Here is a 13383-nt window from a genome sequence, read left to right as displayed (position 1 = left end):
CCCTGGAGGAGTCTGGGGTTGCTACCCAGGTTTACAGGGACCCAAACCACAGGAAAAATGTCTGCGGGAGATGCCTGAGAGGAATCTCAGATGCATCCCAGAGGATGGAGCATTGTCCAAGGAGAAAAATCATCTCGGGTATCTTTCCTGGAGGAGTCTGGGGTTGCTACCCGGGATTACAGGGAACCAAACCACAGGAAAAATGTTTGCGGGAGACGCCTGGGAGGAATCTCAGATGCATCCCAGAGGATGGAGCATTGTCCAAAGAGAAAAATCATCTCGGGTATCTTCCCTGGAGGAGTCTGGGGTTGCTACCCGGGATCACAGGGCCCTAAACCCCCAGAAGAAAACACTCAGAAACAGAGCTGGGAGGAGTCTCGGGTGCATCCCGCAGGATGGACAATAGTCCAAGGAGAAAAATCAACTTGGGTATCTTCCCTGGAGGAGTCTGGGGTTGCTACCCGGGATCACAGGGCCCCAAAAGCACCGGAATAAACACTCAGGGACATACCTGCAAGGAGTCTCGGATGCTTCCCAGAGGATGGAGCTCTTCCCAAGGAGAAAAATCATCTCGGGTATCTTCCCTGGAGGAGTCTGGGGTTGCTACCCGGGATCACAGGGCCCTAAACCCCCGGAAGAAAACACTCAGAAACAGAGCTGGGAGGAGTCTCGGGTGCATCCCGCAGGATGGACAATAGTCCAAGGAGAAAAATCAACTTGGGTATCTTCCACGGAGGAGTCTGGGGTTGCTTCCCGGGATCACAGGGCCCAAAAGCACGGGAATAAACACTCAGGGAAAAAGCTGCAAGGAGTCTCGGATGCTTCCCAGAGGATGGAGCATTGTCCAAGGAGAAAAATCAACTTGGGTATCTTCCACGGAGGAGGCTGGGGTTGCTACCCGGGATCACAGGGCCCAAAAGCACCGGAATAAACACTCAGGGAAAAAGCTGCCAGGAGTCTCGGATGCTTCCCAGAGGATGGAGCATTGTCCCAGGAGAAAAATCATCTCGGGTATCTTCCCTGGAGGAGTCTGGGGTTGCTACCCAGGATGACAGGGCGCTAAACCACCGGAATAAAGACTCAGGGACATACCTGCAAGGAGTCTCGGATGCTTCCCAGAGGATGGAGCTTTGTCCAAGGAGAAAAATCATCTCGGGTATCTTCCCTGGAGGAGTCTGGGGTTGCTACCCGGGATTACAGGGACCCAAACCACAGGAAAAATGTTTGCGGGAGACGCCTGGGAGGAATCTCAGATGCATCCCAGAAGATGGAGCATTGTCCAAGGAGAAAAATCATCTCGGGTATCTTCCCTGAAGGAGTCTGGGGTTGCTACCCGGGATCACAGGGCCCCAAAACACCGGAATAAACACTCAGGGACATACCTGCAAGGAGTTTCGGATGCTTCCCAGAGGATGGAGCTTTGTCCAAGGAGAAAAATCATCTCGGGTATCTTCCCTGGAGGAGTCTGGGATTGCCACCCAGGATGACAGGGCGCTAAACCACCGGAATAAAGACTCAGGGACATACCTGCAAGGAGTCTCGGATGCTTCCCAGAGGATGGAGCTTTGTCCAAGGAGAAAAATCATCTCGGGTATCTTCCCTGGAGGAGTCTGGGGTTGCTACCCGGGATCACAGGGCCCTAAACCCCCGGAAGAAAACACTCAGAAACAGAGCTGGGAGGAGTCTCGGGTGCATCCCGCAGGATGGACAATAGTCCAAGGAGAAAAATCAACTTCGGTATCTTCCCTGGAGGAGTCTGGGGTTGCTACCCGGGATGAAAGGGCCCCAAAAGCACTGGAATAAACACTCAGGGACATACCTGCAAGGAGTCTCGGATGCTTCCCAGAGGATGGAGCTCTTCCCAAGGAGAAAAATCATCTCGGGTATCTTCCCTGGAGGAGTCTGGGGTTTCTACCCGGGATCAAAGGGCCCCAAACCACAGGAAAAATGTTTGCGGGAGACGCCTGGGAGGAATCTCAGATGCATCCCAGAAGATGGAGCATTGTCCAAAGAGAAAAATCATCTCGGGTATCTTCCCTGGAGGAGTCTGGGGTTGCTACCCGGCATTACAGGGACCCAAACCACAGGAAAAATGTCTGCGGGAGACGCCTGGGAGGAATCTCAGATGCATCCCAGAAGATGGAGCATTGTCCAAGGAGAAAAATCATCTCGGGTGTCTTCCCTGGAGGAGTCTGGTGTTGCTACCCGGGATTACAGGGACCCAAACTACAGGAAAAATGTCTGCGGGAGACGCCTGGGAGGAATCTCAGATGCATCCCAGTGGATGGAGCATTGTCCAAAGAGAAAAATCATCTCGGGTATCTTCCCTGGAGGAGTCTGGGCTTGCTACCCGGGATCACAGGGCCCTAAACCCACGGAAGAAAACACTCAGAAACAGAGCTGGGAGGAGTCTCGGGTGCATCCCGCAGGATGGACAATAGTCCAAGGAGAAAAATCAACTTGGGTATCTTCCACGGAGGAGTCTGGGGTTGCTACCCGGGATCACAGGGCCTAAAAGCACCGGAATAAACACTCAGGGAAAAAGCTGCCAGGAGTCTCGGATGCTTCCCAGAGGATGGAGCATTGTCCAAGGAGAAAAATCATCTCGGGTATCTTCCCTGGAGGAGTCTGGGGTTGCTACCCAGGATGACAGGGCCCCAAAACACCGGAATAAACACTCAGGGACATACCTGCAAGGAGTCTCGGATGCTTCCCAGAGGATGGAGCTTTGTCCAAGGAGAAAAATCATCTCGGGTATCTTTCCTGGAGTAGTCTGCGGTTGCTACCCGGGATTACAGGGAACCAAACCACAGGAAAAATGTCTGCGGGAGACGCCTGGGAGGAATCTCAGATGCATCCCAGAGGATGGAGCATTTTCCAAAGAGAAAAATCATCTCGGGTATCTTCCCTGGAGGAGTCTGGGGTTGCTACCCGGGATCACAGGGCCCCAAAACACCGGAATAAACACTCAGGGACATACCTGCAAGGAGTTTCGGATGCTTCCCAGAGGATGGAGCTTTGTCCAAGGAGAAAAATCATCTCGGGTATCTTTCCTGGAGGAGTCTGGGGTTGCTACCCGGGATCACAGGGCCCTAAACCCCCGGAAGAAAACACTCAGAAACAGAGCTGGGAGGAGTCTCGGGTGCATCCCGCAGGATGGACAATAGTCCAAGGAGAAAAATCAACTTGGGTATCTTCCACGGAGGAGTCTGGGGTTGCTACCCGGGATGACAGGGCCCAAAAGCACCGGAATAAACACTCAGGGAAAAAGCTGCAAGGAGTCTCGGATGCTTCCCAGAGGATGGAGCATTGTCCAAGGAGAAAAATCATCTCGGGTATCTTCCCTGGAGGAGTCTGGGGTTGCTACCCGGGATCACAGGGCCCTAAAGCACTGGAGAAAACTCTGCGGGAGACGCCTGGGAGAAATTCTGGGTAGATCCCGCAGGATGGACCACTGTCAAGAGAGAAAAATCATATTGGGTGTCTTCCCTGGAGGAGTCTGGGGTTGCTACCTGGGATGACAGAACCATAAACCGTGAGAAAAAGACTCAGGGACATAGCCGCCACAAGTCTCGGATGCATCCCAGAGGATGGAGCTTTGTCCAAGGAGAAAAATCATCTCGGGTATCTTCCCTGGAGGAGTCTGGGGTTGCTACCCGGGATTACAGGGACCCAAACCACAGGAAAAATGTTTGCGGGAGACGCCTGGGAGGAATCTCAGATGCATCCCAGAAGATGGAGCATTGTCCAAGGAGAAAAATCATCTCGGGTATCTTCCCTGGAGCAGTCTGGGGTTGCTACCCGGGATTACAGGGAACCAAACCACAGGAAAAATGTCTGCGGGAGACGCCTGGGAGGAATCTCAGATGCATCCCAGAGGATGGAGCATTGTCCAAAGAGAAAAATCATCTCGGGTATCTTCCCTGGAGGAGTCTGGGGTTTCTACCCGGGATCAAAGGGCCCCAAAACACCGGAATAAACACTCAGGGACATACCTGCAAGGAGTCTCGGATGCTTCCTAGAGGATGTAGCATTGTCCCAGGAGAAAAATCATCTCGCGTATCTTCCCTGGAGGAGTCTGGGGTTGCTACCCAGGTTTACAGAGACACAAACCACAGGAAAAATGTCTGCGGGAGACGCCTGGGAGGAATCTCAGATGTATCCCAGAAGATGGAGCATTGTCCAAAGAGAAAAATCATCTCGGGTATCTTCCCTGGAGGAGTCTGGGGTTGCTACCCAGGATCACAGGGACCCAAAACACCTAAATAAACACTCAGGGACAAAGCTTCAAAAAGTCTCGGATGCTTCCCAGAGAATGGAGCATTGTCTAAGGAGAAAAATCATCTCGGGTATCTTCCCTGGAGGAGTCTGGGGTTGCTACCCGGGATTACAGGGACCCAAACCACAGGAAAAATGTCTGCGGGAGACGCCTGGGAGGAATCTCAGATGCATCCCAGAAGACGGAGCATTGTCCAAGGAGAAAAATCATCTCGGGTATCTTCCCTGGAGGAGTCTGGGGTTGCTACCCGGGATGACAGGGCCCAAAAGCACCGGAATAAACACTCAGGGACATACCTGCAAGGAGTCTCGGATGCTTCCCAGAGGATGGAGCATTGTCCAAGGAGAAAAATCATCTCGGGTATCTTCCCTGGAGGAGTCTGGGGTTGCTACCCGGGATCAAAGGGCCCCAAAACACCGGAATAAACACTCAGGGACATACCTGCAAGGAGTTTCGGATGCTTCCCAGAGGATGGAGCTTTGTCCAAGGAGAAAAATTATCTCGGGTATCTTCCCTGGAGGAGTCTGGGGTTGCTACCCGGGATCACAGGGCCACAAAACACCGGAATAAAAACTCAGGGACATACCTGCAAGGAGTTTCGGATGCTTCCCAGAGGATGGAGCTTTGTCCAAGGAGAAAAATTATCTCGGGTATCTTCCCTGGAGGAGTCTGGGGTTGCTACCCGGGATCACAGGGCCCTAAAGCACTGGAGAAAACTCTGCGGGAGACGCCTGGGAGGAATTCTGGGTAGATCCCGCAGGATGGACCACTGTCAAGAGAGAAAAATCATATTGGGTGTCTTCCCTGGAGGAGTCTGGGGTTGCTACCTGGGATGACAGAACCATAAACCGTGAGAAAAAGACTCAGGGACATAGCTGCCACAAGTCTCGGATGCATCCCAGAGGATGGAGCTTTGTCCAAGGAGAAAAGTCATCTCGGGTATCTTCCCTGGAGGAGTCTGGGGTTGCTACCCGGGATTACAGGGACCCAAACCACAGGAAAAATGTCTGCGGGAGACGCCTGGGAGGAATCTCAGATGTATCCCAGAAGATGGAGCATTGTCCAAGGAGAAAAATCATCTCGGGTATCTTCCCTGGAGGAGTCTGGGGTTGCTACCCAGGATCACAGGGACCCAAAACACCTAAATAAACACTCAGGGACAAAGCTTCAAAAAGTCTCGGATGCTTCCCAGAGAATGGAGCATTGTCTAAGGAGAAAAATCATCTCGGGTATCTTCCCTGGAGGAGTCTGGGGTTGCTACCTGGGATTACAGGGACCCAAACCACAGGAAAAATGTCTGCGGGAGACGCCTGGGAGGAATCTCAGATGCATCCCAGAGGATGGAGCATTGTCCAAAGAGAAAAATCATCTCGGGTATCTTCCCTGGAGGAGTCTGGGGTTGCTACCCGGGATCACAGGGCCCTAAACCCCCGGAAGAAAACACTCAGAAACAGAGCTGGGAGGAGTCTCGGGTGCATCCCGCAGGATGGACAATAGTCCAAGGAGAAAAATCAACTTGGGTATCTTCCACGGAGGAGTCTGGGGTTCCTACCCGGGATCAAAGGGCCCCAAAACACCGGAATAAACACTCAGGGACATACCTGCAAGGAGTCTCGGATGCTTCCCAGAGGATGGAGCATTGTCCAAGGAGAAAAATCATCTCGGGTATCTTCCCTGGAGGAGTCTGGGGTTGCTACCCAGGTTTACAGGGATCCAAACCACAGGAAAAATGTCTGCGGGAGACGCCTGGGAGGAATCTCAGATGCATCCCAGAGGATGGAGCATTGTCCAAAGAGAAAAATCATCTCGGGTATCTTCCCTGGAGGAGTCTGGGGTTGCTACCCGGGATCACAGGGACCCAAAACACCTAAATAAACACTCAGGGACAAAGCTTCAAAAAGTCTCGGATGCTTCCCAGAGAATGGAGCATTGTCTAAGGAGAAAAATCATCTCGGGTATCTTCCCTGGAGGAGTCTGGGGTTGCTACCTGGGATTACAGGGACCCAAACCACAGGAAAAATGTCTGCGGGAGACGCCTGGGAGGAATCTCAGATGTATCCCAGAAGATGGAGCATTGTCCAAGGAGAAAAATCATCTCGGGTATCTTCCCTGGAGGAGTCTGGGGTTGCTACCCGGGATCACAGGGCCCTAAACCCCAGGAAGAAAACACTCAGAAACAGAGCTGGTAGGAGTCTCGGGTGCATCCCACAGGATGGACAATAGTCCAAGGAGAAAAATCAACTTGGGTATCTTCCACGGAGGAGTCTGGGGTTGCTACCCGGGATCACAGGGCCCTAAACCCCCGGAAGAAAACACTCAGAAACAGAGCTGGGAGGAGTCTCGGGTGCATCCCGCAGGATGGACAATAGTCCAAGGAGAAAAATCAACTTGGGTATCTTCCACGGAGGAGTCTGGGGTTGCTACCCGGGATCACAGGGCCCCAAAACACCGGAATAAAGACTCAGGGACATACCTGCAAGGAGTTTCGGATGCCTCCCAGAGGATGGAGCATTGTCCAAGGAGAAAAATTATCTCGGGTATCTTCCCTAGAGGAGTCTGGGGTTGCTACCCGGGATCACAGGGCCCTAAAGCACTGGAGAAAACTCTGCGGGAGACGCCTGGGAGGAATTCTGGGTAGATCCCGCAGGATGGACCACTGTCAAGAGAGAAAAATCATATTGGGTGTCTTCCCTGGAGGAGTCTGGGGTTGCTACCTGGGATGACAGAACCATAAACCGTGAGAAAAAGACTCAGGGACATAGCTGCCACAAGTCTCGGATGCATCCCAGAGGATGGAGCTTTGTCCAAGGAGAAAAATCATCTCGGGTTTCTTCCCTGGAGGAGTCTGGGGTTGCTACCCGGGATCACAGGGCCCCAAAACACCGGAATAAACACTCAGGGACATACCTGCAAGGAGTCTCGGATGCTTCCCAGAGAATGGAGCATTGTCTAAGGAGAAAAATCATCTCGGGTATCTTCCCTGGAGGAGTCTGGGGTTGCTACCCGGGATCACAGGGCCCCAAAACACCGGAATAAACACTCAGGGACATACCTGCAAGGAGTTTCGGATGCTTCCCAGAGGATGGAGCATTGTCCAAGGAGAAAAATCATCTCGGGTATCTTCCCTGGAGGAGTCTGGGATTGCCACCCAGGATGACAGGGCGCTAAACCACCGGAATAAAGACTCAGGGACATACCTGCAAGGAGTCTCGGATGCTTCCCAGAGGATGGAGCTTTGTCCAAGGAGAAAAATCATCTCGGGTATCTTCCCTGGAGGAGTCTGGGGTTGCTACCCGGGATCACAGGGCCCTAAACCCCCGGAAGAAAACACTCAGAAACAGAGCTGGGAGGAGTCTCGGGTGCATCCCGCAGGATGGACAATAGTCCAAGGAGAAAAATCAACTTCGGTATCTTCCCTGGAGGAGTCTGGGGTTGCTACCCGGGATGAAAGGGCCCCAAAAGCACTGGAATAAACACTCAGGGACATACCTGCAAGGAGTCTCGGATGCTTCCCAGAGGATGGAGCTCTTCCCAAGGAGAAAAATCATCTCGGGTATCTTCCCTGGAGGAGTCTGGGGTTGCTACCCGGGATTACAGGGACCCAAACCACAGGAAAAATGTTTGCGGGAGACGCCTGGGAGGAATCTCAGATGCATCCCAGAAGATGGAGCATTGTCCAAAGAGAAAAATCATCTCGGGTATCTTCCCTGGAGGAGTCTGGGGTTGCTACCCGGCATTACAGGGACCCAAACCACAGGAAAAATGTCTGCGGGAGACGCCTGGGAGGAATCTCAGATGCATCCCAGAAGATGGAGCATTGTCCAAGGAGAAAAATCATCTCGGGTGTCTTCCCTGGAGGAGTCTGGTGTTGCTACCCGGGATTACAGGGACCCAAACTACAGGAAAAATGTCTGCGGGAGACGCCTGGGAGGAATCTCAGATGCATCCCAGTGGATGGAGCATTGTCCAAAGAGAAAAATCATCTCGGGTATCTTCCCTGGAGGAGTCTGGGCTTGCTACCCGGGATCACAGGGCCAAAAACCCCCGGAAGAAAACACTCAGAAACAGAGCTGGGAGGAGTCTCGGGTGCATCACGCAGGATGGACAATAGTCCAAGGAGAAAAATCAACTTGGGTATCTTCCACGGAGGAGTCTGGGGTTGCTACCCGGGATCACAGGGCCTAAAAGCACCGGAATAAACACTCAGGGAAAAAGCTGCCAGGAGTCTCGGATGCTTCCCAGAGGATGGAGCATTGTCCAAGGAGAAAAATCATCTCGGGTATCTTCCCTGGAGGAGTCTGGGGTTGCTACCCAGGATGACAGGGCGCGAAACCACCGGAATAAACACTCAGGGAAAAAGCTGCAAGGAGTCTCGGATGCTTCCCAGAGGATGGAGCATTGTCCAAGGAGAAAAATCATCTCGGGTATCTTCCCTGGAGGAGTCTGGGGTTGCTACCCGGGATCACAGGGCCCCAAAACACCGGAATAAACACTCAGGGACATACCTGCAAGGAGTTTCGGATGCTTCCCAGAGGATGGAGCTTTGTCCAAGGAGAAAAATCATCTCGGGTATCTTCCCTGGAGGAGTCTGGGGTTGCTACCCGGGATCACAGGGCCCTAAACCCCCGGAAGAAAACACTCAGAAACAGAGCTGGGAGGAGTCTCGGGTGCATCCCGCAGGATGGACAATAGTCCAAGGAGAAAAATCAACTTGGGTATCTTCCACGGAGGAGTCTGGGGTTGCTACCCGGGATCACAGGGCCCAAAAGCACCGGAATAAACACTCAGGGAAAAAGCTGCAAGGAGTCTCGGATGCTTCCCAGAGGATGGAGCATTGTCCAAGGAGAAAAATCATCTCGGGTATCTTCCCTGGAGGAGTCTGGGGTTGCTACCCGGGATCACAGGGCCCTAAAGCACTGGAGAAAACTCTGCGGGAGACGCCTGGGAGAAATTCTGGGTAGATCCCGCAGGATGGACCACTGTCAAGAGAGAAAAATCATATTGGGTGTCTTCCCTGGAGGAGTCTGGGGTTGCTACCTGGGATGACAGAACCATAAACCGTGAGAAAAAGACTCAGGGACATAGCTGCCACAAGTCTCGGATGCAGCCCAGAGGATGGAGCTTTGTCCAAGGAGAAAAATCATCTCGGGTATCTTCCCTGGAGGAGTCTGGGGTTGCTACCCAGGTTTACAGAGACACAAACCACAGGAAAAATGTCTGCGGGAGACGCCTGGGAGGAATCTCAGATGCATCCCAGAGGATGGAGCATTGTCCAAAGAGAAAAATCATCTCGGGTATCTTCCCTGGAGGAGTCTGGGGTTGCTACCCAGGATCACAGGGACCCAAAACACCTAAATAAACACTCAGGGACAAAGCTTCAAAAAGTCTCGGATGCTTCCCAGAGAATGGAGCATTGTCTAAGGAGAAAAATCATCTCGGGTATCTTCCCTGGAGGAGTCTGGGGTTGCTACCCGGGATTACAGGGACCCAAACCACAGGAAAAATGTCTGCGGGAGACGCCTGGGAGGAATCTCAGATGCATCCCAGAAGACGGAGCATTGTCAAAGGAGAAAAATCATCTCGGGTATCTTCCCTGGAGGAGTCTGGGGTTGCTACCCGGGATCACAGGGCACTAAACCCCAGGAAGAAAATACTCAGAAACAGAGCTGGGAGGAGTCTCGGGTGCATCCCGCAGGATGGACAATAGTCCAAGGAGAAAAATCAACTTCGGTATCTTCCCTGGAGGAGTCTGGGGTTGCTACCCGGGATCACAGGGCCCCAAAAGCACTGGAATAAACACTCAGGGACATACCTGCAAGGAGTCTCGGATGCTTCCCAGAGGATGGAGCTCTTCCCAAGGAGAAAAATCATCTCGGGTATCTTCCCTGGAGGAGTCTGGGGTTGCTACCCGGGATTACAGGGACCCAAACCACAGGAAAAATGTTTGCGGGAGACGCCTGGGAGGAATCTCAGATGCATCCCAGAAGATGGAGCATTGTCCAAAGAGAAAAATCATCTCGGGTATCTTCCCTGGAGGAGTCTGGGGTTGCTCCCCAGGATGACAGGGCGCTAAACCACCGGAATAAAGACTCAGGGACATACCTGCAAGGAGTCTCGGATGCTTCCCAGAGGATGGAGCTTTGTCCAAGGGGAAAAATCATCTCGGGTGTCTTCCCTGGAGGAGTCTGGGGTAGCTACCCGGGATTACAGGGACCCAAACCACAGGAAAAATGTTTGCGGGAGACGCCTGGGAGGAATCTCAGATGCATCCCAGAAGATGGAGCATTGTCCAAGGAGAAAAATCATCTCGGGTATCTTCCCTGAAGGAGTCTGGGGTTGCTACCCGGGATCACAGGGCCCCAAAACATCGGAATAAACACTCAGGGACATACCTGCAAGGAGTTTCGGATGCTTCCCAGAGGATGGAGCTTTGTCCAAGGAGAAAAATCATCTCAGGTATCTTCCCTGGAGGAGTCTGGGGTTGCTACCCGGGATTACAGGGACCCAAACCACAGGAAAAATGTTTGTGGGAGACGCCTGGGAGGAATCTCAGATGCATCCCAGAGGATGGAGCATTGTCCAAAGAGAAAAATCAGCTCGGGTATCTTCCCTGGAGGAGTCTGGGGTTGCTACCCGGGATCACAGGGCCCTAAACCCCCGGAAGAAAACACTCAGAAACAGAGCTGGGAGGAGTCTCGGGTGCATCCCGCAGGATGGACAATAGTCCAAGGAGAAAAATCAACTTGGGTATCTTCCACGGAGGAGTCTGGGGTTGCTACCCGGGATCACAGGGCCCCAAAACACCGGAATAAACACTCAGGGACATACCTGCAAGGAGTTTCGGATGCTTCCCAGAGGATGGAGCTTTGTCCAAGGAGAAAAATCATCTCGGGTATCTTCCCTGTAGGAGTCTGGGATTGCTACCCAGGATGACAGGGACCCAAACCACCGGAATAAAGACTCAGGGACATACCTGCAAGGAGTCTCGGATGCTTCCCAGAGAATGGAGCTTTGTCCAAGGAGAAAAATCATCTCGGGTATCTTCCCTGGAGGAGTCTGGGGTTGCTACCCGGGATCACAGGGCCCCAAAACACCGGAATAAACACTCAGGGACATACCTGCAAGGAGTCTCGGATGCTTCCCAGAGGATGGAGCATTGTCCAAGGAGAAAAATCATCTCGGGTGTCTTCCCTGGAGGAGTCTGGGGTTGCTACCCGGGATTACAGGGACCCAAACTACAGGAAAAATGTCTGCGGGAGACGCCTGGGAGGAATCTCAGATGCATCCCAGAGGATGGAGCATTGTCCAAAGAGAAAAATCATCTCGGGTATCTTCCCTGGAGGAGTCTGGGGTTGCTACCCGGGATCACAGGGCCCTAAACCCCCGGAAGAAAACACTCAGAAACAGAGCTGGGAGGAGTCTCGGGTGCATCCCGCAGGATGGACAATAGTCCAAGGAGAAAAATCAACTTGGGTATCTTCCACGGAGGAGTCTGGGGTTGCTACCCGGGATCACAGGGCCCAAAAGCACCGGAATAAACACTCAGGGAAAAAGCTGCCAGGAGTCTCGGATGCTTCCCAGAGGATGGAGCATTGTCCAAGGAGAAAAATCATCTCGGGTATCTTCCCTGAAGGAGTCTGGGGTTGCTACCCGGGATCACAGGGCCCTAAAGCACTGGAGAAAACTCTGCGGGAGACGCCTGGGAGAAATTCTGGGTAGATCCCGCAGGATGGACCACTGTCAAGAGAGAAAAATCATATTGGGTGTCTTCCCTGGAGGAGTCTGGGGTTGCTACCCGGGATCACAGAACCATAAACCGTGAGAAAAAGACTCAGGGACATAGCCGCCACAAGTCTCGGATGCATCCCAGAGGATGGAGCTTTGTCCAAGGAGAAAAATCATCTCGGGTATCTTCCCTGGAGGAGTCTGGGGTTGCTACCCGGGATTACAGGGACCCAAACCACAGGAAAAATGTTTGCGGGAGACGCCTGGGAGGAATCTCAGATGCATCCCAGAAGATGGAGCATTGTCCAAGGAGAAAAATCATCTCGGGTATCTTCCCTGGAGCAGTCTGGGGTTGCTACCTGGGATTACAGGGAACCAAACCACAGGAAAAATGTTTGCGGGAGACGCCTGGGAGGAATCTCAGATGCATCCCAGAAGATGGAGCATTGTCCAAAGAGAAAAATCATCTCGGGTATCTTCCCTGGAGGAGTCTGGGGTTGCTACCCGGCATTACAGGGACCCAAACCACAGGAAAAATGTCTGCGGGAGACGCCTGGGAGGAATCTCAGATGCATCCCAGAAGATGGAGCATTGTCCAAGGAGAAAAATCATCTCGGGTGTCTTTCCTGGAGGAGTCTGGTGTTGCTACCCGGGATTACAGGGACCCAAACTACAGGAAAAATGTCTGCGGGAGACGCCTGGGAGGAATCTCAGATGCATCCCAGAGGATGGAGCATTGTCCAAAGAGAAAAATCATCTCGGGTATCTTCCCTGGAGGAGTCTGGGGTTGCTACCCGGGATCACAGGGCCCTAAACCCCCGGAAGAAAACACTCAGAAACAGAGGTGGGAGGAGTCTCGGGTGCATCCCGCAGAATGGACAATAGTCCAAGGAGAAAAATCATCTCGGGTATCTTCCCTGAAGGAGTCTGGGGTTGCTACCCGGGATCACAGGACCCTAAAGCACTGGAGAAAACTCTGCGGGAGACGCCTGGGAGAAATTCTGGGTAGATCCCGCAGGATGGACCACTGTCAAGAGAGAAAAATCATATTGGGTGTCTTCCCTGGAGGAGTCTGGGGTTGCTACCTGGGATGACAGAACCATAAACCGTGAGAAAAAGACTCAGGGACATAGCCGCCACAAGTCTCGGATGCATCCCAGAGGATGGAGCTTTGTCCAAGGAGAAAAATCATCTCGGGTATCTTCCCTGGAGGAGTCTGGGGTTGCTACCCGGGATTACAGGGACCCAAACCACAGGAAAAATGTTTGCGGGAGACGCCTGGGAGGAATCTCAGATGCATCCCAGAAGATGGAGCATTGTCCAAGGAGAAAAATCATCTCGGGTATCTTCCCTGGAGGAGTCTGGGGTTGCTACCCGAG

This window comes from Vanellus vanellus (genome assembly GCF_965231255.1).
Source record: "Vanellus vanellus genome assembly, contig: HAP1_SCAFFOLD_34, whole genome shotgun sequence".
Taxonomy (NCBI): domain Eukaryota; kingdom Metazoa; phylum Chordata; class Aves; order Charadriiformes; family Charadriidae; genus Vanellus; species Vanellus vanellus.
The sequence above is the reverse complement of the archived record's forward strand: the minus strand, read 5'-3'. Positions refer to the sequence as shown.